Here is a 23,692-nt window from a genome sequence, read left to right on the forward strand (position 1 = left end):
CTGATTGTACCACCGTTATATAAGGTGTTAACATTAGGGAAAGCTGGGTGAAAATGATATAAGAACTCTCTATATTGTCTGGAACTCTTCTGTAAGTCTAAAATTATATCAAAATAAAAAGTAAAAATATGCAATTGAATGTTAATAGGATTATAAACTCCTAGGGGATAGAGACTAGGTCTTGTTCATCATGGCATACCTTGGGTATCAGGCATACAGTAGATGCTTATTAAATATTTACTAAATAAAAGGATTGAGGTGAAATTGTATATTTTCTCAGTTTCTGGCAGGCCAATTCTTTTGACTCAGGCTTCAACCTCATAAGGTGATATTGAATTTCTAGTGTGTTGTCATCCATTCATACACTAAATTTTTCTAGAGTATTTATCGTGTAGTATATAATGTGCTAAGCCCCGCAAGCTGTCAAAGACAGTCCCCTGGCCCTTGTGAGGTAACAGAGGAGGTGAGAGGTATACAGATATTTATAACAAAGGGTGAGTGTGATAAGTACTATAAGAGAAGTACCAAACAGAACATTATGAAGTGGAGAGATGATGGAGAGCATACCCGTTTGGGAGATTAAAGAATGCTTGTTGAAGGAACGCTTATTCGAGAAAGTGAAATTTTGAATTTATGGTGTTAAAATTCTACCACCATTTTGAAGAAGAAAGGTGAATACCTTGATATTTAAAATGCGGCCTTTGATCAAGATATTTGGAAAGAGGAGATTCTTTCATTGACTCAAGTCATTCAGAGAGAACCAGCCCTTCGCTTTCTGCTTGTTCCTGAAGGCAAGGATAAGGAGAGGAAGGGAGTGGAAAGGAGAGGTGGGAGAAACCAAAAGGAGTGGAACAACCTTTCCCCCAGGACTCCGTTACGTCTTTGATGTTTATTTTAGAAGCATGGAAAGAGTTCTGTGGACTATAGATTTTTAGATATGACTCTATATCATGTAGTTCTGGTGGTTATTGTAACTAAGATTGGTGGGATATTGTCTACTGTTCACATTTATAGTAAACGTGAAACACTTACTGTCTATGGTGTATTCATCCACTCATTCCACAGATATTTATTGAGTGGTTTGCAAAGGAAGATGATCTCATTCTGTTCCCACTGCAGGCTCCCTGTGGGAGAGGAGTCTAGGATTATCATCATTCTCAGTCCTCAGGTGATCAGGTTGCAGCTCAGAGAAGTTAAGTAACTAAGTGAATAGTTGAGCATGGCACAGCTACTATGTGGTAATTTCTAGAACTCATGTCTTCCTCCTCCATGTTAAGCGCCCTTCACAGTCTGCACAGACCTTTTGCTAACCCTGTATGATTTTGAGAGCTCAATGAAGTACTAAACAGTTGCAATTCCTGACTGCCCAAGGAAATAATCCCTTTCCAACAGGAAGCTGGACCACTCTTTTCACACACTCATATACTACACACTTTCTACTTCCAGTCTGTTAAGAAAGTAATAGTTTGCTCACTTTTCCCCCGCATACTTTTTCTTAGAGTAACCATTTGAAATTTTCATTTTTGAATCACAGATACTGTGATTCACTATTTAGCATTTGCTGTCTTCATTCCTTTTTTTTTGTTTTTTGAGGAAGATTAGCCCTGAGCTAACTACTGTCAATCCTCCTTCTCTTTGCTGAGGAAGACTGGCCCTGAGCTAACATCCGTGTCCATCTTCCTCTACTTTATATGTGGGACGCCTACCACAGCATGGCTTTTGCCAAGCAGTGCCATGTCTTCACCCAGGATCCGAACCGGTGAAACCCAGGCCGCCGAGCCGGGCAGCCAAAGTGGAACGTGCACACTTAACTGCTGTGCCACCGGGCCACCCCATCTTCATTGCTTTTGCTTTGTGTAATGGGAATTGAACACAGATAACTAAAAAAAGAATGTTTTAATTATACAAGTAATAAATATTTATTGTAGACAAATTCAGAAAATACACATTGCCTATGATCACTATAATCCCACTACACTGAGATAACCACTGTTGACATTTTGGTGATGATCTTTCATATATATCTATTTATATATTATATATTTTTTTTACAAAAATGAGCAATATAATACGTATTGCATTGAGATCTGCTTTATCCACTCAATATATAATGTGACCATCTTTCCATGTCAATAAATAGACTTCACTTTTAATGGCTGCACTGTATTAATATGGATATATAATAATTTCCCATATTGGTTCCAGCTTATTTCTAATTTTTTATTATTGTCAACAGTGTTGTAGTGAATGTTTGTACATCTATCTTTGCACACATCCATAGTTAATTAGCTAAATTTCTGTAAGAATTGCTGGGTCACAGGGTATATGTGTGTTTTTTAACGCTTTAAAAATACACTTTGTCAAGCAAAAGGTAAGTTTAGATATTAAGTGAAAACTTCTCTCTTGAGGTATCCATAATACTTTACTACTTGAAGACTTTTCATTAAAGTACTTTTCCAGTCTCTTAATAAAATTATTTATAATTAATCACTGATTAATTGCTATTGAAAGTCAAATTTTTTTTAATGAAAACCTTTATTAAAGAAAAGTCCTTCTTTTAAGCCTCTCCTTCAGCCTAGAGGCTCTGGTACGCCTTTAGGGGCTTTTTACAAAGCTCCTCAGATGGTTCTGACTAGCAGAAAGGGGTGAGAACCACTTCTGGGTGCTTCTGGGCTTTTCCAGCAGAGTGAACTTGATGATCGTCATGTTGGTAAGCAAGCCACAGTAGTTTGCCACCACAACAAAATTCCTTTGAAGGCTCCTGTTTTAAGTGAGAAAGTCCTATAGAATTTATATCCTATTCCATAATATTATTTTGTTTTAAAAAGAATTTTTATGGTTTTCTTATTTATATTTAATCCAAAATCTAAAAGAATTTTCTTGTTTTTTTAGGGTCTTTATTATTTTTTTATTTTTATTTTTTGCAGGGAAAGATTCTCTCTGAGCTAATATCTGTTGCCAATCTTCCTCTCTCTCTTTTTTTCCTCCCTCAAGCCCCAATGCATGGTTGTATATCCTAGTTATAAGTCCTTCCAGTTCTGCGGGAGCCACCACCGCAGCACGGCAACTGACAGATGGGTGGTGTGGTTCTGCAACCCGGACATGAACCCAGGCCGCCAAAGCAGTGAGAGCACCCAGCTTTAACCACTAGGCCTTCAGGGCTGGCTCTTATTTTATTTTCTCATAGGATATGAAGGAGGGGGCCTAACTTGATTTTTTTCCAAATGGATAACCAGTTGTCCCCATGGCATTTATTAAATGGTTTGTCCTTTCTCCATTGATCTGAAATGCGACCTCAATTATACACCAAATTCCAACATATGTCTCCGTAGGTCTGTTTCTAGGTTCTGTTCAGTTATGTGTTCCTGTGTGAGGAATGTGCTGTTTTAATAACTGTGGCTTTGAAGCATTTTTGTTAGGCAGTTATCTCATCTTATAATAATATACAATGACATTGAAGATCACATCTGTACCCCAACCGCCAGCCTCATTTCTTGCCACTCGCCTGTGACCCCCTCCCTCCAAATCTGGCCATATCCAACTCTCGCAGTTCCCCAAGTGCTCCTTGCTTTGTCGGACGGTCACACCTTTGTGCAAGTCATTCCCTTTGCCTGCCCTCTTCTCGTAAAGTGGTTAATTTGTCCTTCAAGATGCAGCAGAGGTTCATCTGTTCTGTGAAGCTCTCCCAGATTCCCCCTCAGCTGCAAAAAACCTTCCTCCTTTATGCCTCCATCGTGCTTCATGCATAACTTTCTCATAATATTTCATCTTTTGTCTCATATCCAAAGCTCCTAGCACAGTGTCATTCATTATACTCAGTTTTAAAAAATAAAAGAGGAATTCTAAGTGTCCTGAGCGCACAGTGCTCCTTCAAGCGCCTGTATTTTTTGCACATACTGCTTCCTCAGACCACACTGCCCAGCAATTTCCTGCTTAAACTTCCAGGCCTCTGGAGGAGACGCTGCCGTTTCTCCTCAGCAGAGTTCTCTGCTTACTTCCTGTGCCTTGTGCGGGCCTCTGTGCTAACATTTTTCATAGTGCTCTGTAGGATAGTACACATCTGGTAATATAGCGCTGTTGAGTGGCTTGGCTTTAGAGTTAAATAGCCTAAGTTCTAAACCTGACTTTACCATTTTCCAGCTTTGTAACCTGCTGCCAATTGTTTAACCTTTATAAGCCTTTCCTTAGGTACAAGATGGGGATAATAACACTTCCTTTCTTATGGGGTTGTTGTGGGACTAAATGAGACAATACCTCTGAAATGCTTAGCCCTGCATCCAGAACATTGGTGGCCCTGAATAAATACTACTTTTTATTATATCAATTTCCACTAGACTTTGTGTAAGACTTTCTCTTATTTATCTCTGAAACCCAATACTTAGGCTAGAGCCTGGCAGGGAGTAGGCTGATGAATAAATTACCAGCTGTCCTCAAAACTCTGCCCTTCTTGTTTCACTTTTCTCAGTGGTGCCATCATTTTTAGAGTCATCCTTAACTTTCCTTCTCATTCAAAACAAAAAATGCGTTGAGTGTTTATCATGAGCCAGGGATGGTGCAAGGCCCTGGGTAAAAAAAAAAGATATAGTGTCTATCCACTGGAGCTTACAGTATAGCAGGGGAAGTAGTTTTTTAAAAAAGCTAGAATCTTTGGGCTCATTATACTGTTTACTTTTGTTTATGTTTATAAATTTTCAAAATAAGTTTTTAAATGAGTAAGTAAATATAAGACGTGTGAAATGCTGTGAAGAAATTGAATAAAGGCTGTGTTAGAAACTTTTGGGGAGGACTATCACAGATAAAGTGGTCTGGGGAGTTTACTAAGCTGGGACTGGAGATTGAGAAAGGGCCAGCCAGAGGGGAGAGTGTTCCTGACAGAGGGACTAGCATGTTCCAAGCTATAGGAGAGCAAGTCTGAGCATAGTTGGAAAACTGAAAGGTCCATGCGGCTGTATTAGAGTGGGGAAGAATGCAGAGAGATGATGTTAGAGAGCCGATAAGCAGAGTCCATATCACTTACGATCTTGAAGACCAAGAGAAGGAGTTCAGATTTTATTCCTGTTACAGTGTGATGCTCTTGAAGACTTACACGCAGGGAATCAGCTGATCTAATTTCCTGGTTTTTTTTAAAGTGTGTATCAAAAAGATTGGAGGGAGACAAGGATGGGAGCAGAGAGGCCAGTTGGGAAGCAGTTGCAGTAGTTTAGGGAAGAGAGGATAATAGAAGAGAGATGGAGAAAAATGAACACGTTCAAGACATATTTTAGAGACAGACTCAGCGGAACTTCCTGGTTGATTAGAAATGGGATAGGAGGGAGAGAGAGGAATCAAGATTTATGGCTTGAGAGCTGTATATTGTGTCTTTCACTGAGATTTACTAAAGCAAGAATGTTTGGGGAGGACTGTCAAGAGTTAAATTTTGGTTATATTAAGTTTCAGATGCTTTGAGGCATCCAAGTAGAAATGTCAAGTAAGTAATTGAATATAGGAGAACCGGAGTTCCAAGGAAAGTTCCAAGCTGCAGATATGAATTTGAAAGTTTGCACTATAAGGATAATATTAAGACCATGGGAATGGATGATGTCATTTAAGGAGATAGTAAAGAAAAAGGGGCTTGGTATTAATTTCTGAGTTACCTAACATTTAGAGAACAGGTCAGAGGAGGATGAAGAAGAGAAGGAAGAGGAGTCAAAAACAGAGAAGGAAAACCAGGAGAGAGAGGTGCCACAGAAGCCCTGTATCCCCAGCCAGTGCCTAGAACAGTGTTATACCAGGGCTAGTGTTCAGTAATATTGGTTGAATGAAATCAAGAGATTATTTCAAGAAGGAGGAAATGATTAACAGAATTTAGTGTTGTTGAGAGGCCCAGTAAGATGACGGCATCAACTTCATTATTTTGGCAGGATGGATATTGTTGGTGATGGAGGCAGAAGTCATATTGGAATGGATTGAACAGAGCATACATGGGAGGTGAGAAAGTGCAGATAGCATTTTTATTACCACTTTAACAAAGTTTGGCTGTGAAGGGAGTAATGAAATGGAGTAGTACCTAAGGGGAATAGGGGGTCAAAGAAGAATCTTTGTTTGTTTCTTTTGTTTTTGTTTTTGTTTTTGAGGAAGATTAGCCCTGAGCTAACATCTGCTGCCGATCCTCCTCTTTTTACTGAGGAAGACTGGCCCTGAGCTAACATCAGTGCCTATCTTCCTCTGCTTTCTATGTGGAACGCCTGCCACATCATGGCTTGACAAGTGGTGCCCTGTCCACACCTGGGATCTGAACCAGTGAATCCCGGGCCACTGAAGCGGAACATGCGAACTTAACTGCTGCGCCACCGGCCTGCTCGAATCTTTGTTTCTTAAGAGGGGACGTCCTAGTGTTTAAATGTATACAGATGGGAATGATCCAGGACAGAGTGGGTGATGGTTGATGGAGGAAAAAGATGAGATAATTATAATATTGGAGTTTATGAGTAGGGAAGAAGGGGTGGGATAAGGAGCATAAGCGAAGGGATTGTTCTTCAAAAGGAGGAGGAGGGTCACTTCTGTTGAAATGGGAAAGAAGGGAAAGTGGGTACATATTCTGTTAGGTTTATACAGCTGGTCATGAAAAGATGACGGATTTCTAGTTTGGGTTTTGGCTTCTTAGTTCTCATTGAAGAATCAAAGACATTAGCTAAAAGGGATGAGAGGATGTAGAGGAAGGAAAAATGGATAAGAGTGAGCCCTCTTGGAGACGGGAAAAATTAGAAAGCCAATTTACCAGTGAAATCTAGTAGGATTACCAGTTAAGATTGAGTGCCCATTTAGTGACCTTGAATTTATGGTGAAAATAATCTGTCTAGTTGAATGCTTTTTCACTAGTAGTCTGGGTATGGAGAAGGCAGTTACTTGAGGTCTGGGATTATAGAGTTTGAAAGAAAGAGACCTTGGAAGAGAGTTGAGGGTTCTTGCAAGGGAGTGATTCTAATTTTTAACTATTAAATTTAAGCTTGATAAGGAGAAAAAGGAAGGCGGAAGAGGGAAGATGGACTCAAGGGATTGAAGGTCTTATGACAACTGAAAAGTTGATTTCATGGGGTTCCTGAGCAAGTGAATTAGAAGGATCAAACAGTGGATTGAATTTGGTGTGACAGTGGGAGGGTGTGGCTGAGGCTGAGTGAAATAAAAGGCCCTTGGAGCTGAGCAGTTTACAGAACCAAGAGGCCAGGGCGTTTGGCTGGGTTACCCTTTTGGATGTTGAAGTCATGTTGAGTGTGATGACTAATTGTGCTGGAGAGTTTAATGCTGAGCCAGATGTGCTAAAATATCAGATAATGCTAAGTGTTTTGCAAAGAATTAAAATTAGGTTCTGGGTTAGAAAGAGCATAGACAGCTTCTTCTAGTGGCCAGGAAAAGCCTCTCTGAGGAGGTGACAGTTCTGGTCATATCCGAATGATAAAACGATGAGTGGAGAAAATAATCCAAGCAGAGGGAACAGCTAGTACAAAGGGTCTAAACTGGATACAAACTCCTCACCTTTGAGACTCAGAAAGGCCAGTAAAACTGGAGTTTACTGGACCAAGAAAGGGTGAAATGAAATGAGGTTAGAGTGCAGTAGGAGCCAGATGATGAAGGGTTTTGAAAGTCACAGTCAGCAGCTTAAGTGCCATGATGTGGTAGCCAGCCTCCAAGACGGCCTGATGATCCTCACCTCCTGGTATTCATGCCTTTGTGCAATCCTGTCTTACGGTGTGTAGGGCTGACCTGTGTAATGAGTGGGATATTGAAGCAATGATGGTGTGTGATTTCCGGTGCTAAGTCATAAAAGACATTGCAGCTTCTGCCTTCCTCTCTTAGACCCTCCCTCTGAGGGAAGGCAGCCTGCCACATTGTGAGGACATTTAAGTAGCCTGTGGAAAGGTTCACATGGAGAGGAACTGAGGCCTTCAGCTGACAACCACTATGTGAGGGAGCCAGAGGGAGATCCTCCCGCCCTAGACACACCTTCAGAAGACTGCAGCCCCTTACACATATTTCACTGGTAAATATTCTGGTGTGTGTCTCTAAAAGGTAAGGCCGCTTTTATTTAAAAAAATAAGCATAATACAATTATCACATCTAAAAAATTAATAATTCCTTAATATCACGCTGAAAAATCAGTATTCAAATTTCCTCTGACTTTGTAAAATTTGTTTGCATCAGGACCCAAACAAGGACCAAGGTACCATGTAGTTAATGTGTTTCCTAAGTCTCTTTTTATCTATAGGGTCCCCTCTCTTCTTCCCCCCAATTTATCTTAAAAATAAACTTGGTCATCTGTCCTTTAGTTTCTCACCTTCTGGATTTTGCTAATTGCATCCTCACAGTGTGTTTAACATGTTCCTCTATCTTGTATTTCATGTAAACAGTTATGTCTAGAGGCTTGATCTAGTTCAGGTTCTTTTCATTTGGCAAGAACACTTTATAGAAGGTGGTGTTTACTTCCATTAGGAGGCATTTAATAACCGGTTGTCTCATCGTACATGTTAACAGGTATTGAAGAGCAATGCCTAGCTATGTTAACTTATGTTGTAAAATGGTGATGTTCTAATTCTATCATTTGTCTTCATTAATTAGCTAGAGAAAGTTTCCCATATCAACTCTGTGGTTAATCTGAGGACACTTCATTCAGGAAAGAAGTTAAATACTTGATTCTTTCCCTTTACTTACCAGTTTTCAAAATAATAAGGTGGTTCCCTAGCATCATCCAAAGGAAACCAATGAGTTTTTTAAAATATCATTATGAACTTATGGATTTTTAACATATTTAATAGATGTGAACCCATTGCAATGATTATTTTTATTGATGCTTCAGGTTGTCTCATTCTTGACTAGTGAGAGGAACCTCTTGAAGTTGACTTCTGAAGACTTTTTATAATATCCTTGTTTTGTTTTTTCTTGAGGAAGGTTGGCCCTGAGCTAACATCTGTGCCCATCTTCCTCTATTTTACATGCGGGACGCTGCCACAGCATGACTTGATGAGCCGTGCATAGGTCTGCGCCTGGATCCGAACTGGCAAACCCCAGGCTGCTGAAGTAGAGCATGTCAACTTAACCACTACACCCCTGGGCCAGCCCCTAGTATCCTTGCCTTTTGATATGGCAGATGTCTAAGCTTATCTTGTACATTTGCTGTCCAGTCTTGAATCATCCATTTCTTTGAGGAGCTCTGGTTCCTTTAAATGGTAAAGGCTGTATGTAAATTTTGGGTACTTAGTTGTGTACAGCAGACTTTTTAATAGATGCTGATCAGAATCTATGTAGAATTCAAAAAAGGTCTTTCACTTTGAGTTCAAGTGAATAAAAATCCTATTCTTCTTGATCTAAGAAATATGGAGTATTTCTCATCATTTGTTTGCGTGGAAATAAAAAAATGAAGGCTATGGATAGAAAAAAGTAAATGAAATCTTAACTTCCTTTTTTAAATTGTGCATTCTGTCTACCATACTTTGTTTATGATGTCCAGTGAAAAGAAATGCTAAGTCCTCTTTCATATTTCTGGCTACATAAAAATCAAGTAGTGTTTAAAGATTATCATTATATAGCATTTGGTTGATATATTTCTCAAGTCTCTTTGTATCTTTAGATTCCCCCTCCCTGTGAATTCCTCTCCCACAGACACGTCTTCTTTTTGGCATTTTTAGGAGGGTAGAGTATTTTACTTTGAAAATTTTTGCTTTGTCACAATACCTTCAGCTTATACAACATCACTAGTGAAAAATCTTAGTTTTTGTGACAAGCACAAGTAAGCCTTGTTTCTGGATATTTTGACCTAAAACTTACTTTATTATATGGAGAGAGGGAAGTACACAATTTGAATGATTGTATATTTAAATAAAAAAATCAAGTTAGAGGGGAATGGAATATTGGTCCCTTATGAGAAGGCTCTAGAATGTAGATTTTCCTAATATTTAACAACTTGATCCTTCTACCTTTCTCAGTATTCAGGATCTAGTTCAGTTTTATATATGATGCATTAAACTTTTCATTGACGCTTTGATTCATTCAACAAATACTTATTGAGTACCTACTCTACACCAGGCATGGACCTAGGAACTGGGGATAAGGAAATAAGCAAAACATATGCTGATCATCACAGAACTTTTTGTCTAGTGGGAGAAAGACAATCAAGCAGTCATGTTACTGCATATGTAATACCAAACCCTGAGAAGTGCCTTTTAGGAAAAATACAGGGAGCTGTAAGAGTGATTAACTAGGGCATCTGACTTAGTCTGGGAGGCAAGGGAAGGCCTCTCTGACAAAGTAACATTTAAGCCAAGATTGGAAGGAAAAGTAGGCGTTGGCCAGATGATCATTTGGAGCAAGAGCCTTCAGGCAAAGGGACTAACAGGAGTGAAGGTACTGAGGGAGGAAAGAGCTTGAAGCCTTGGAGGCACTGAGGAAGGCTGGTTTGCTGGAGACAGAAGAGGAAGGCAGGGGCGGAGAAAGCTATAGATGTAGGCGGGGCCGGTCTTGCAGGGCACTGTGGGCCTCGCTCTCCCATAGAGATCCGCAAGTTCAGCTCCTTAACCGTTGCTGACCCAGACTCTAAGGACCAGGCTTCCACGTGAGACTTCCCAGGACCCCTTGGTCCTCCTCCTGGGAGAATGCTGGGAACTTTTCGTCTGAGTTGAGCTTCTCCCCCTGCTTCTTAAGGGTCCTTCCTTAATAAAGGAATAGTTTAAAAATTATTCCTGCTTACTTTGTACCTAAGAGTGAAAGAGATTTTTATTATAAACGGAATTATTTTGGGCTAAGCTTCAGAAACCTTTATTCCAAGGATGTACCCATATACAGTTGTACCTTTAAAAGCTTTTTGTGTCTCATCTGATTCTCACGGCGACGACATAAGGTAGATATTTATTACTTTCCTCATAATGTAGAAAAGACTACTGAAGCTCTGAAAAATCAGACTATTCCTCAAGGTCAACTAATAAGTAGTGAAACAGTAACTGGACACTAAGTCTTCTGACCTCAAAACCAGTGGTCTTTGTACTCTGTTCTTCCATTCACTGTGAATGCCAGGGTTTCTAGCATACTTTGGTGTCAGTATTTGCAGTTTATATTTTTTTAAATGGAAGAATAAATCATAAAAGCTTAAAAAGTGATTGACTGTGAGAGGGGAAAGAAGGGAAATAGGGTCAAGAGGACAGGAATGGAGCTAGACTGCTCTGACTGTAGCTTATTTGTTGATTTGAGAGGCTGAGGCAGGAGGAGCCCTTGAGCCTGGGGGTTCTGGGCTGCTGGGTGCTATGCTGACAGGGTGTCTGCATGAAGTTAAGCATCAACATGGTGACCTCCCGGGACCGGGGAACCACCAGGTTGCCTAAGGAGGGGTGAACCGGCCCAGATCGGAAATGGAGCAGGTCAAAAAAATAACTGCAAGAAATAGGAACAGCAACAACAACAAAACCCTTCAACTGTACCCATATACTATTGGTGATTGTGTCAGTATTACTATTCTGAGATTGTTGGCATGTGTGTATTGTCAGATAAAGCAAATGAGTAATTATGTGATATTTTATTATTTCCACTGTTGTTGAGACCCAAATTCTCAACATGGGTGAAAGGAGATACAGATATAAAATAAAAGAGGTTAATTAAAACCCTGATTGTTTTTTCTTTTTTGGGTGAGGAAGATTGGTCCTCAGCCAGCATCTGTTGCCAGTCTTCCTCTTTTTGTTTGAGGAAGATTGTCCCTGAGCTAACCTCTGTGCCAATCTTCCTCTATTTTGTATGTGGGACACTGCCACAGCATGCCTTGATGAGCCGTGTGTAGTTCCACACCTGGGATCCAAACCTGCAAACCCCCACTGGCGAAGGGAGTGTGCAAACTTAACCACTACGCCACTGGGCCAGCACCTGCTTTTTAAAATTTTTTTAATTTTTATTTATTTTTAATTTTTTTCTTTTTTCTCCCCAAAGACCCCCGGTACATAGTTGTATATTGTTCATTGTGGATCCTTCTAGTTGTGGCATGTGGGATGCTGCCTCAGCATGGTTTGACGAGCAGTGCCATGTCCGCGCCCAGGATTTGAACCAACGAAACACTGGGCCGCCTGCAGCGGAGCACACGAACTTAACCAGTGAGCCACGGGGCCAGCCCCCCAGCCCCTGATTTTTTTAATAGACTTTATTTTTTAGAGCAGTTTTGGGTTCACAGTAAAATTGAGCAGAAAGTGCAGAGTTCCTATATACCTCCTGCCCCATCCCCCAGCCACCCCCACCATCCACATCCTGCGCCAGAGTGAAACATTTGTTACAGCTGATGAAGCTATATTGACACATCATTATCACCCAAAATCGGGTTTACATTAGGGTTCATTCTTGGTTGTTGTACATTCTGTGGGTTTTGACAAATGTATAATAAGAAGTATCCACCATTATGGTATTGTACAGAATAGTTTCACTGCCTTAAAAATCCTCTGTGCTCCCCTGATTTGTTTCTACCTCCCCAAGAGTCCCTGGCAACCTCTGATCTTTTTACTACCTCCATAGTTTTGTGTTTTCCAAAATGTCATATGGTTGGAATCATACAGTATGTGGCCTTTTCAGATTGGCTTCTTTCACTTAGTAATATGCATCGATGGTTCCTCCATGTTTTTTCATGACTTGATAGCTCATTTCTTTTTAGCACTGAATAATATTCCATTTTCTGGATGTTCCAGTTTATCCGTTCGCTTACTAAAGGACATCTTACTTGCTTCCAAGTTTTGGCGATTATGAATAAAGTTGCTGTAAACATCAGTGTGTAGGTTTTTGTGTGGATATAAATTTCAAATTCCTTTGGATAAATATTTGAGTGCAATTGCTAGATTGTAAGATTATATTTAGTTGCTTTGGTTTTTTTTTGAGGAAGACTAGCCCTGAGCTAACTACTACCAATCCTCCTCTTTTTACTGAGGAAGACTGGCCCTGAGCTGACATCCATGCCCATCTTCCTCTTCTTTATATTCGGGACGCCTGCCACAGCGTGACGTGCCAAGCAGTGCCATGTCCGCACCCGGGATCCAAACCAGCGAACCCCTGGCCGCTGAAGCGGAACGTGCGCACTTAACCACTGCGCCATCGGGCCGGCCCCAGATTATATTTAGTTTTGTAAGAAACTGCCAAACCATCCTCCAAAGTGGCTGTACTGTATTGCATTCCCACCAGCCATGAATGAGCATTCCTGTTGCCCCACATCCTTGTTAGCATTTGGTGTTGTCAGTGTTTTAGTTTTTGGCCGTTCTAAGATGTGTCGTGGTATCTTGTTGTTTAATTTGTGATTCCCTAATGACATAGAACGTTGAGCATCTTTTCATATGCTTATTTGCCATCTGTGTGTTGTCTTTGGTGAGGTGTCTTGTTCACATCTTTTGTCCATTTTTTAATTGGGTTCATTTTCTTACTGTTGAGTTTTAAGAGTTCTTTGTATATTTTAGATAACAGTCCTTTATCAGATATGTCTTTTGCAAATATTTTCTCTTATTCTGTGGCTTGTCTTCTCATTCTCTTGATTAACTTGATTTTGAATTTGAAGTTTCAGTAAACTCTTGATATATTTTGTCTTTAAAAAAAACAAACAGGGGCCGGCTCTGTGGCCAAGTGGTTAAGTTCGCGTGCTCTGCTTCCACAGCCCAGGGTTTCCTGGGTTCGGATCCTGGGCGCAGACATGGCACTGCTCACAAGGCCATGTTGAGGTGGCATCCCACATGCCACAAGTAGAAGGACCCACAACTAAAATACACAACTATGTATTGGGGGGATTTGGGGAGAAAAAGCAGGGGAAAAAAAAAAGAAGAAGATTGGCAATAGTTGTTAGCTTAGGTGCCAATCTTTTAAAAAAAAAAACCCAAACAAACAATAAAAACACCTGATAACTCATTCCATGAAAAGGCCTAGAAACAATGACCAGCCCGTTAGCAGTACGTAAGTAACCCTAGTGCCCAAATTATGGTCTTGAAATAGCAATTCTCACTAAAAAGAAGCAGGATTCCTTGGATAGCTGATTTAGGCCTGCAGCAGGAATTATACAAGATAAACCTAGAATTTCTTGTTATACCATATACCAAGGAAGTCATCAAAGACTATGACAAGACTCACATCAAAAAGACTCAAGAGCACGCATGAGGAGACTTCCTTTGGCCAGTGATGAGACTATTTGAATACCAATAAAAACATTGACTGAAAAATTTATGAGTTCATAATGATACTTTAAAAAGTAAAACCTTTTTGGTTACCATTTGCAGGTGCTACATTAAGCATATATCTTCCTTTTCCTATACAAATTGATCTGGCTTCTAGATCTAATTTATAGGAATTACAGAAGACAGAGCAACATGTTAAATACCACCATGGGGGTCCAGTAAGAAGACTCCAGACTGTGGGAAACTCTGCAGGACAAACCACCTGGTTTCTTCAACAAATAAGTTGCAAAGGAAAAAAAGCATATCAAAGCAAACAAAACCTTGTACACATTTATGAGCCAATTGGAAATTTAAATACTCACTGTTACTTGCTGGTATTGGGATTATTATTAATATTTTTAAGTGTAATAGTGGTATTGTGAGTTTTTAACAGTCTTTATATATTAAAGATAAATACTGGGTGGGCCCAGTGGTACAGCAGTTAAGTGTGCACGTTCCGCTTCATCGGCCTGGGGTTCGCCGGTCTGGATCCCGGGTGCGGAGATGGCACTGCTTGGCATTCATGCTGTTGTAGGTGTCCCACGTATAAAGTAGAGGAAGATGGGCATGGATGTTAGCTCAGGGCCAGTCTTCCTCAGCAAAAAGAGGTGGATTGACAGCAGTTAGCTCAGGACTAATCTTCCTCAAAAACCAAAAAAAAACTTAAAAAAATAAATAATTACTGATGTATTTCTCAATGAAATGGATTTGCTTTGAAACTAATGCAGAGGCAGGGAGACAGATGTGGGTTGGATGTAGATGACACAGTGTTGTCCAGGAGTTGACAATCATTTACGATGATGATGAGCACATGAAGGTTCATTATATATTCTGTCTACTTATGTGTTTAAATTTTTCCATAGTAAATTTTTTTTTAAATCTCCCGTGAAAATTCATAACCATAAACTGGCCCACGTATGGATGTGGGACTTGAATTTGTCCTGTCTGTATAACGAAAAACTCAGGCTAATTTACTTTAAATTGTTCTTGGGTTAGTAGTGCCTTCAGGAACCTACCAGAGCAACACAAATATTCTTAGAAGAAAAAAATACCCTACTTAGGACTCAAAGAAGTCCCACAAATAAAATTCCACAGAACAGAAGCCTGTAATGAAAAATCACAAAACACTTAGGAAGCAAGCCACAATGAGTGAGTCAGCAGAAGCAGCAAGAATCATCTGATTCGAAAAGACTACAATATTGCAATGATTGGAAACTGAACATAAAATAAAAATACTTAATATCTTTAAAGAAAGGAAAGCAGATTATTAATAGTGTAAGTAGGTAATTGAGACCATCAGAAATAGCTAGGTTGAAAGTCTTGTATGTCAAGGGTGAGTTTTTCAACTGCTGTGAGTCGCTGTAGAGCTATCTCAATAGCTGTTTTAAAAAATAATAATAACCAGGTATATTTGAAAAAGAACCTTTTCAGAAATGAGGAACATGATTATTGAACTTAGTAGTTAATTGACAACAGCAGATTAGATACATATGAAGAGAAGTAATGAACTAGAAGATAGAGCTAAAGAAATTGCCTGAAACCCAGAGAGGACAAAGAAAACATATAAAAGAAAGATTAAGGTGCATGGAAGATAGACTAAGAAGGTCTAACATCTCATCAGAGTTCTAGTAGGAGATAATAGAAAAATTGAGAGAGAGGCAGTATTCGAAGAGATAATGATTGAGATTTTCCAAAATTGATGAAAGACTTGATTCCTCTGAATTAGTAAGTACAAGCAGGATGAAGAAACACAATATGCCCTAGACACATTGGCAAATATAAGGTCTTAATAGTGGGCAGAGAGAGAAAGCAGACTGCTCTCAGACCACAGACCGATAACTGACTTCTCGTTAGCAGCAGTGAAAGACACAAGACAGAGTGCTGTTGTCAAAGTGCCAAAAGAAAAAACCATCTTTCAAGAGTGATGACAAAATCAAAACATTTTCAAACAAAGACCATTTTTATGATGAATGGAGGAAAATAGGAGAGTGTTTTTGAGCTTTCAGTTATGACACAATAGTAAGAGCTTAAGCTTTGGAGTCAGTTTGAGTTCTACTGCCAGTGACTATGTTATTTAAGCTCTTGGCTTCAGTTTCCTTCTCTCTGAAATGGGATTACAGTAGTGCCTTCTTCATGGGTTGTTTTAATGAGTAGATGAGTTATTACATGTAAAGCATTGTGACTGGCACATAGTATGCATTCAATAAATGTTAGGGGTTACTACTATCATATTTTATTCAACTTAAGATGCCATCAATTGTAAGCCATACCATTATTTTATGCTCCATTAAGAAAGAAAGAATGCTGCAAATTAATTGTAAGATATAAGATGGCATTAATTTTAAAACCTATCTGGATTTCAGAGATTTTTTTTTTTTTTTGAGGAAGATCAGCCCTGAGCTAACATCTGCTGCCAATCCTCCTCTTTTTGCTGAGGAAGACTGGCCCTGAGCTAACATCCGTGCCCATCTTCCTCTGCTTTATATGTGGGATGCCTACCACAGCATGGCTTGACAATTGGTGCCATGTCCGCACCCGGGATCCGAACCAGTGAACCCTGGGCCACCAAAGCGGAACGTGCGCACTTAACCGCTGCGCCACCAGGCTGGCCCCCAAAGATGTTAACATGTAAAGAAAAAGTTGTGCATCTCAGAATTGATGAAATACCATATTTTGATAGCAAATACTCATTAAGTCTAAGAGAAAATATACAAAATATATGAGAAATACTAAAAACGAACAGTTTGAAGGGGAACTTAATGGAAGTCTTCTGAAATCAAGAATTAAATATGAGTTACCCCTGGCTGGAGAGTTTTGTGTGTAAAATAGCAAAGGTTAAGATAGCTGTTTTACTTTGCTTTCTTCAGAAGTGAATGCGAACTACAACTGAACTGCCCTTGAAAGGGATTAAAATTTCTCAGTGGCTGTTACTTAAACAAACAGTGTTTTTTTAACGTTGGATTGGTAGGCACTAGCTGTGGAAAGGCCAGATGTTGAATGTAGAACATATTTGACAAAGCAGAAGTTTAATATGCTGCTAGAATCGTAGCATTCTTCTGCAGGTGTTCTTTGAAATGCTTTCAATTTTCTCTCCCACTTTGGGTTTTAATTACCACTTCCATGTAGTTGAGAGGAGATTATTGCTAATTTCATGTGATCTTGGAGTTGATCTGTTTTAGTTGGTCTTATTGCTGATGATACTGCAATATGTGTTGGTGCATATAAGCATCAACACTCTTTCCAAACATTTTGATTTGGTTAGATCATCTCAAATCATTATTGAGCTGCTAGCTAGAGTGCTATCATTTAATGATATCACGCACTCTAGAAATCTTTACAGTTGCATTACCACAAAGAAGAAGAAAAGTATACTCATTCAGTTATTAGGATAAAATTTTTGTTCTTTGGATTATTGAAGTACCCTCAATTCTTCCTCCTACTGCTATGTACACTTATCAATTAGGAATGAATTCGACTACAGGTAATGGAAAATCCAACTTTTCTTTAACCAAATAGAGATTTATTTTCTCTTAAACAACATAAAATTGAGAAGTAAGTAATCAAAGACTGGTGCAGTCACTCTACAGAGGTGTTAATGTCTCAGATTCCTTCTATCCATCCTTAGATGTGTCTCTCTTGATAGTGGCAAAGTCATTTCTCTGCTTCGCCCGCAACACCACCACACCCCAGCCCCAGGAAGAAGGCGGAAGAGTGGTGTACAAAAGGTGTGCCTCATCTAATGATGTGCCTCTTATTGACCAGAGCTGGGACACATGGCCACCTCTGTCCATAAGACAGGTTGGGAAATACAGCTGAGTACAGAGTTACTCCCAACCAAATCTAGATTGCAGTAGGAAGTGTGGGCAACTACCAGCTTTTGCCATATGCCCCTTTATTGTGTGATGTATAATTTCTTAAAGCATATGCTTCATTAATTTAGCAAACGTTTACTGGCTACCTGCTCTGTGCCAAGCGCTGTGAATACAAATATGAGTAAGGTACTCCGTTCCTCTCATAGTTGATAGGGGAGATGGACGTCAGAACAAAAAGTCACGAGTACGATAACCTATAAACTACAGGCTGAAGGCAGATGTGATTGACTGTTAAACACTGGTTCATCCATGTTGTCACCAGGTAACTGAGCTTGTGATTCTAGCCTGGGCCTTCCATGCACTCTGGGTCCACAGCACCCCTCTCATTCCTGACCCCATGAGTCTGTATTTTATTAAGTTGATTGTCTTAGAAACATATAAACATGCCTACCTTCCTGACTTTGGAAAGCACTGTCTGTCTTATATTGAACACATTGGTGTCCATAATAAATAGTCAACCACTAAGTGCCTGATCATGGCAAAAATTTTATGAGACTTCAGATTCCAGATCTTTAGACACAGGGTACTACTGAAATGGTCAGTTCTTTCTCAGGAGGTCTGTGAGGACTGTCAGCCATAAGGAGTGGGTTAGAATCAGGCTCAGATATTACCCAGCAAAGTCTAAGAAGCCCTTGCTGTTATGGATGAGCAGAGAAGAGGTTCTGTCACTCAAGCATAGCATCATATTTTTTTGGAAGCATCCAAATTTCTTGCAGAGACATTCTGTATCTATTACTTGAACCCTGGGTCAAACTTGCACTGACATAGAGATGGTGTGATATTGCTGTGCCTTGACAGCTTGAGTGAGTTTGGGCTTGCATGGTGAGTAGTGGAACTTGATCAGGATGGTGTCTGAGTACTTGGTGGGACCTCCATTACAACCCAGCCAGAGAGATCACAAAACTGTCTCCACCTCTCATGTCTTCTCCCACTCTTCCCTTGCTCCTGAACAATTGTAAACTTTGTATCCATGTGTTACATAGGATGCCGGATGTATGCCAAAAAATGGCTATGAAAAATGAGAAAAATAAAACATTATTTCTTGATATTTATTAGCCAAAAAACATATTAGATTTTGGTTTTCAGTGGTGGGATTGTATTGATCAGCCCGAAGATTGGCATGTGAACTTATTTTCCCACAAAAGCAATTGAAGGAATCTATTAATTTATTTGAGCAGCTCTGTCAACATTGTTCTGAAAAGAACAAGTTAGAATGCTATTCCAATGTGTTCCATCACAATAAAAGCTTTGATAATGGCAGAAAAAGTTGTCAGAGGTGACCACTTTTGGCCATGTGGCGCTAGGCTTCAGGAGGGACACAATGCAGAACAGGGGACAGATACCCCTTCCCAACATGCCTTATCAGAGGAGTTCACCCTGGTGGTGGGTGGGGTGCCAGGCGACATAGCTGGACCATCCTTACCTCTGACTGAGCAGTGTGGACTGTATTCTCTGTGGGCTGGGAGGCTTTAGAACTTTTTGAACAAAGGAATGACATGATCAGATTTATTTTTATTATAAGAGCAATTCATATTCTTTGTAAATAATTTGAAGTTTATGAAGTAGAAAATGGAAAATCCCCCCATCCCACTCCTCAACGGTACCTTTTTTTAAAGGTGGTTGTATATCTTGCCAGACTTTTCTCCCTATATTTTCATTCTAGCATATAATATATTATACATTGTATATATTATATATACAGTTTTTTTTTTTTGAGGAAGATTGGCCCTGAGCTAACATCTGCTGCCAATGCTCCTCTTTTTGCTGAGGAAGACTGGCCCTGAGCTAACATCCGTGCCCATCTTCCTCTACTTTATATGTGGGATGCCTACCACAGCATGGCTTTTGCCAAGCAGTGCCGTGTCTGCACCCGGGATCCGAACTGGTGAACCCCGGGCTGCTGAAGCAGAACGTGTGCACTTAACTGCTGTACCACCGGGCCGGCCCCAACATACAGTATTAATCTATATGTTTTATATGTATGTATGTATTAAACTATACATAATGTTTTGTGACACTTCTTTTATTTTAACCAAACAAGATGTTGTAAACATCTTCCATGTTACTTTTGCCTCCTTCTTTTTAATGGCTGCATAATATTCTCTTATTTCTATTACCATTCCCTGAGTGGTTGACATTAGGTTGTTCAGGATTACATATGGTGCCTCACCAGTAGCAATGAATATCTTTATACAAATACATTTGTACGCTTGTGAGTATTTTTGGTAGAATTCATTCTTAGAAGTGGAATTACTGTGTGAAAGAAATGCATATTTTACATTTTGTTGGGTGTTGTATTATTCTGTAGAAAGGCACTTTATAGCTACCGTCAGTATATGATGGTGCCACTGTCTCCATATCTGGGCATTGTCAATCTTCTTAAACTTTGCAATTTGCTAGGTAAAAAAAGAATTTTTAAAAAATATTGTTTATGTTTTTATTCTCTATATTTTTTCTTTTTGTGAATTGTGTACTCTTTTCCTCTTTCCAGTTATCTGTCAGGTTTATTCATCTTTTTCTTAACAATATGACAGAACTCTACCTGTTATGCATTACAAATATTTTTCTAGTATGTCTTTTTATTTTATGATCATTTGATTGGCCATAGAAAAGTTTTAGATTTCTATATAGTAAACTTTATTAGTAAGTTATTTTATGCCTTATGGGTGAAATTATTATTCTTTTAGGAAGACCTTCCCCAATTGGAAATTATAAAAATATTTTTATGATAATTTTGTCTACTACTTTCATATTCCTTTTGGTTTTTAATTAAGGTGTTTGATTTACCTGGAATTTTATTTTGGTGTATGGAGTAAGATGTAAAGAGTAAAGAATATAGCTTTCTAATCTCCACTCCCACAATGACTAGCCAGTTACTCCAAAACCATTTATTGAATAATTCATCTTTTCTCCACTGATTTGAAGGGCCTTTTTTTTTTTAATCATAATTTCCCATATATATTGCATTTCTTTTCTTGGCTGCCTAGAGCCCCAACCGTGGAGTCACCAAGATTAGTGTATTAGATGAGGACTGGTGGGAAGGGAGATTGAATGTTAGCACTGTAGAGGGTTACGATGTCAGAAATGAGTAATACTTGGAAGAACAGGTTTGGAGAAGAGTTCTTTTTGGATAGGTTGGGTTGGAGATTGGAGGGACATTGTGATGGGATTTTTAGCAGGTCCCCAAATTCTCTTCTCATCTTGGCCCATTCCTTCCTCTTCTGCTTCTCTCTAAACCACTAGTTCTCCAACTTCAGCCTACATCAGAATCACCTGGAGGGTTAGTTAAAAACAGATTGCTGGTCCTGCCCCCAGAGTTTCTGATTCAATAGGTCTGGGTAAAGCCTGAGAATTTGCATTTCCAGAAAGTTCCCAGGAGGTAGGTGCTGATGCTGCTAGTCTGGGGACCACACTTTGAGAACCGCTGCTTGAGACCAAGTCCTCTTCACTTCCATCTTAGATTTTTCTAATGGTCTCTAGTTTGGCTTCTTTTCCCAGTTTTCCTGTTCTTTAATGCCTCCTGACACAAATTAGGATTATAGTGATGAGAGTAGAAGTGGAGAGAAAGGAATACACATGAAAGACATATCAAAAGAAAGGTGAGTGGTCTTTGGAGACTGAGTTGGAGACTGAGTAGACGTGAGGGACAAAGGGATAGGAAGCAAAAGAGGCATTTTTCTAAACATTGCCACCGGATTTACTCTTCAGAAAATACTTCTTTCATCTTGTTATTTCCCTGTTCAAGAGTCTGCAGTGAGATAAATCTAAAATGAGATTCATTTGCATAAAATACAACTGACGGTTGACACCCAACCAGTGTGGTTTCTCTTGTTTTGTCTAAGTCAAATCTCATTATGACAAATGACTTTGCAAGTAGATCTCTGCATTACCAAATACTTTCAAGCCCGAGCCAGTGACCTACTTTAAGCACTATCCAATTTAACAATTCCAGTTCAGCAAACTAATTTGGATAGCATTTTAGGGCTTGTTGTAGAATTTAATCTGAAGTACATTTGTATAAAGAACTGTCAATTTATAAAGGTTAGTTTAAACTCTACCTTACAAATCCTGTTTATTGAATGTATTTCATTATTCTCTTTATCTCCTTAGATACTATGCTTTCTGTATAGACTTTTTTGTGCTTGCTGTTTGGCCATAAAAGCAGGGGGGTGCATTATGCCAAATATTCGTGTTTGCAATTATAAATGCAGATGAAGCCAGACTGTATGTTCGCACAGGTGGGATGAAATAAACAAATGACAGTGAAAGCCTGTTTATCAAGATCATTGTTTGTTGCTCCTAGAGAATAAGTATAGATGACACATTGGGTTTTTAAGATATTTAGTACATGACATATTTTTATTTTTTATTTCTAAAAACTGATTTTTCTTGTTATGCTTTATTCTTGTGTTATTTGACCCCATGTGTGGATGATAGTTTAAAGATGTGGGAATTATAACTAGCTGTAAACAAGTACCAAATATTTGTGTTTTCAAAAAACAACTTTATTGAGGTATAATTTACATAGCATAAAATTCACCCATTTTAGGTATACAATTGAAACATTTTTAGTAAACTTACACAGTTGTGTAATCATCATCAAACCCAATTTTAGAACATTTCCATCAGTCCAAAGAGACCCTTCATGCCCATTTGCTGTCAATCCTTGTACCCATTCCCATCTCCAGGCAACTACTAATTTGCTTTCTGTCTCTCTAGATTTGCCTTTTCTGAACATTTCATGTAAGGAATGCTACAATATATGGTCTTTCACAGATGGCTTCTTTCTCTGAGTGTGTTTTTGAGGTTCACCCACGATGTACTATGTATCAGTAGTTGGTTCCTTTTTATCGCTGAGTAGTTTTCCACTGAGTGGAGGTACCACAGCTTGTTTGTCCATTCGCCAGTTGATGGACATTTGGGTTGTTTCCACTTTTTGTCTATTATGAATAATGCTGCTGTGAACATTTACATATACTAATGTTTGTTTTGACATTCTATAAATTGTCAATAACTAAATGAGAGAATCAGGAAATTTCATTGCAAGGTATTTTAACCCTAAAATAAAAATCTTATCTTAGACCATATCAGATTGCATTTTTACATGATATTAATTCCTTATTGCGCTTTGAAGGCTTCTCCAGACTTGAATTCAACAATAATCCTGTTGTTTCACTGAGGCAACAAAACTTCATGTAGTAGAGCTTCACACTTCAAAAAAGTATTATCGTAGTCATCTTTTGAGCCTCAGCGCAGCTTCATGTTAGGTAGGTAGGACAAGTATTATTACTTGTCCCTCTTTGGTTGCTACCAGAGGGAGTGTACACCCATATTCTGAGGTAATTGCTGTAGGAATCTTATCAAGACCATGCTTCCAGTTTGTGGTGTACACACAGGATACGGCAACACTGAAGGACCGCTCTTACATGTGACAGCGATCCGTGTTTGGAGTCTTTGTGGCTTGTTCATTCCACAGGCCTTCACTGAGCATCTGTTGCGTGCCTGGCACTGTGCTAGATGTTGGCGATTGAGACGTGAAAGATTTAGTTCCTGCTCTCAAGGAATTAGCTATCCATAAGCGCTGTGTACAAGAAAACAAACTATAATACTGAGCCATGGGAACGCAGAGGAAGAGTA

The 23,692-nt window shown here is 39.2% G+C and overlaps 1 protein-coding gene across 5 annotated transcripts in view; it reads left to right on the forward strand.

The window, feature by feature from the left end:
• TNRC6B (trinucleotide repeat containing adaptor 6B) overlaps window positions 1-23,692 on the forward strand; it is a 237,441-nt gene that overhangs the window by 25,481 nt on the left and 188,268 nt on the right. For 2 of the 5 annotated variants that reach the window (XM_070253656.1, XM_070253658.1), the window contains exon 2: window positions 5,901-5,967. The exons of the other annotated variants lie outside the window; for them this stretch is intronic. The gene's annotated coding sequence lies outside the window, so the exon portion shown is untranslated. The remainder of the gene's footprint in view (window positions 1-5,900; window positions 5,968-23,692) is intronic. 5 annotated transcript variants of the gene reach the window in all.

Source organism: Equus caballus, chromosome 28 (assembly GCF_041296265.1).
Source record: "Equus caballus isolate H_3958 breed thoroughbred chromosome 28, TB-T2T, whole genome shotgun sequence".
Taxonomy (NCBI): domain Eukaryota; kingdom Metazoa; phylum Chordata; class Mammalia; order Perissodactyla; family Equidae; genus Equus; species Equus caballus.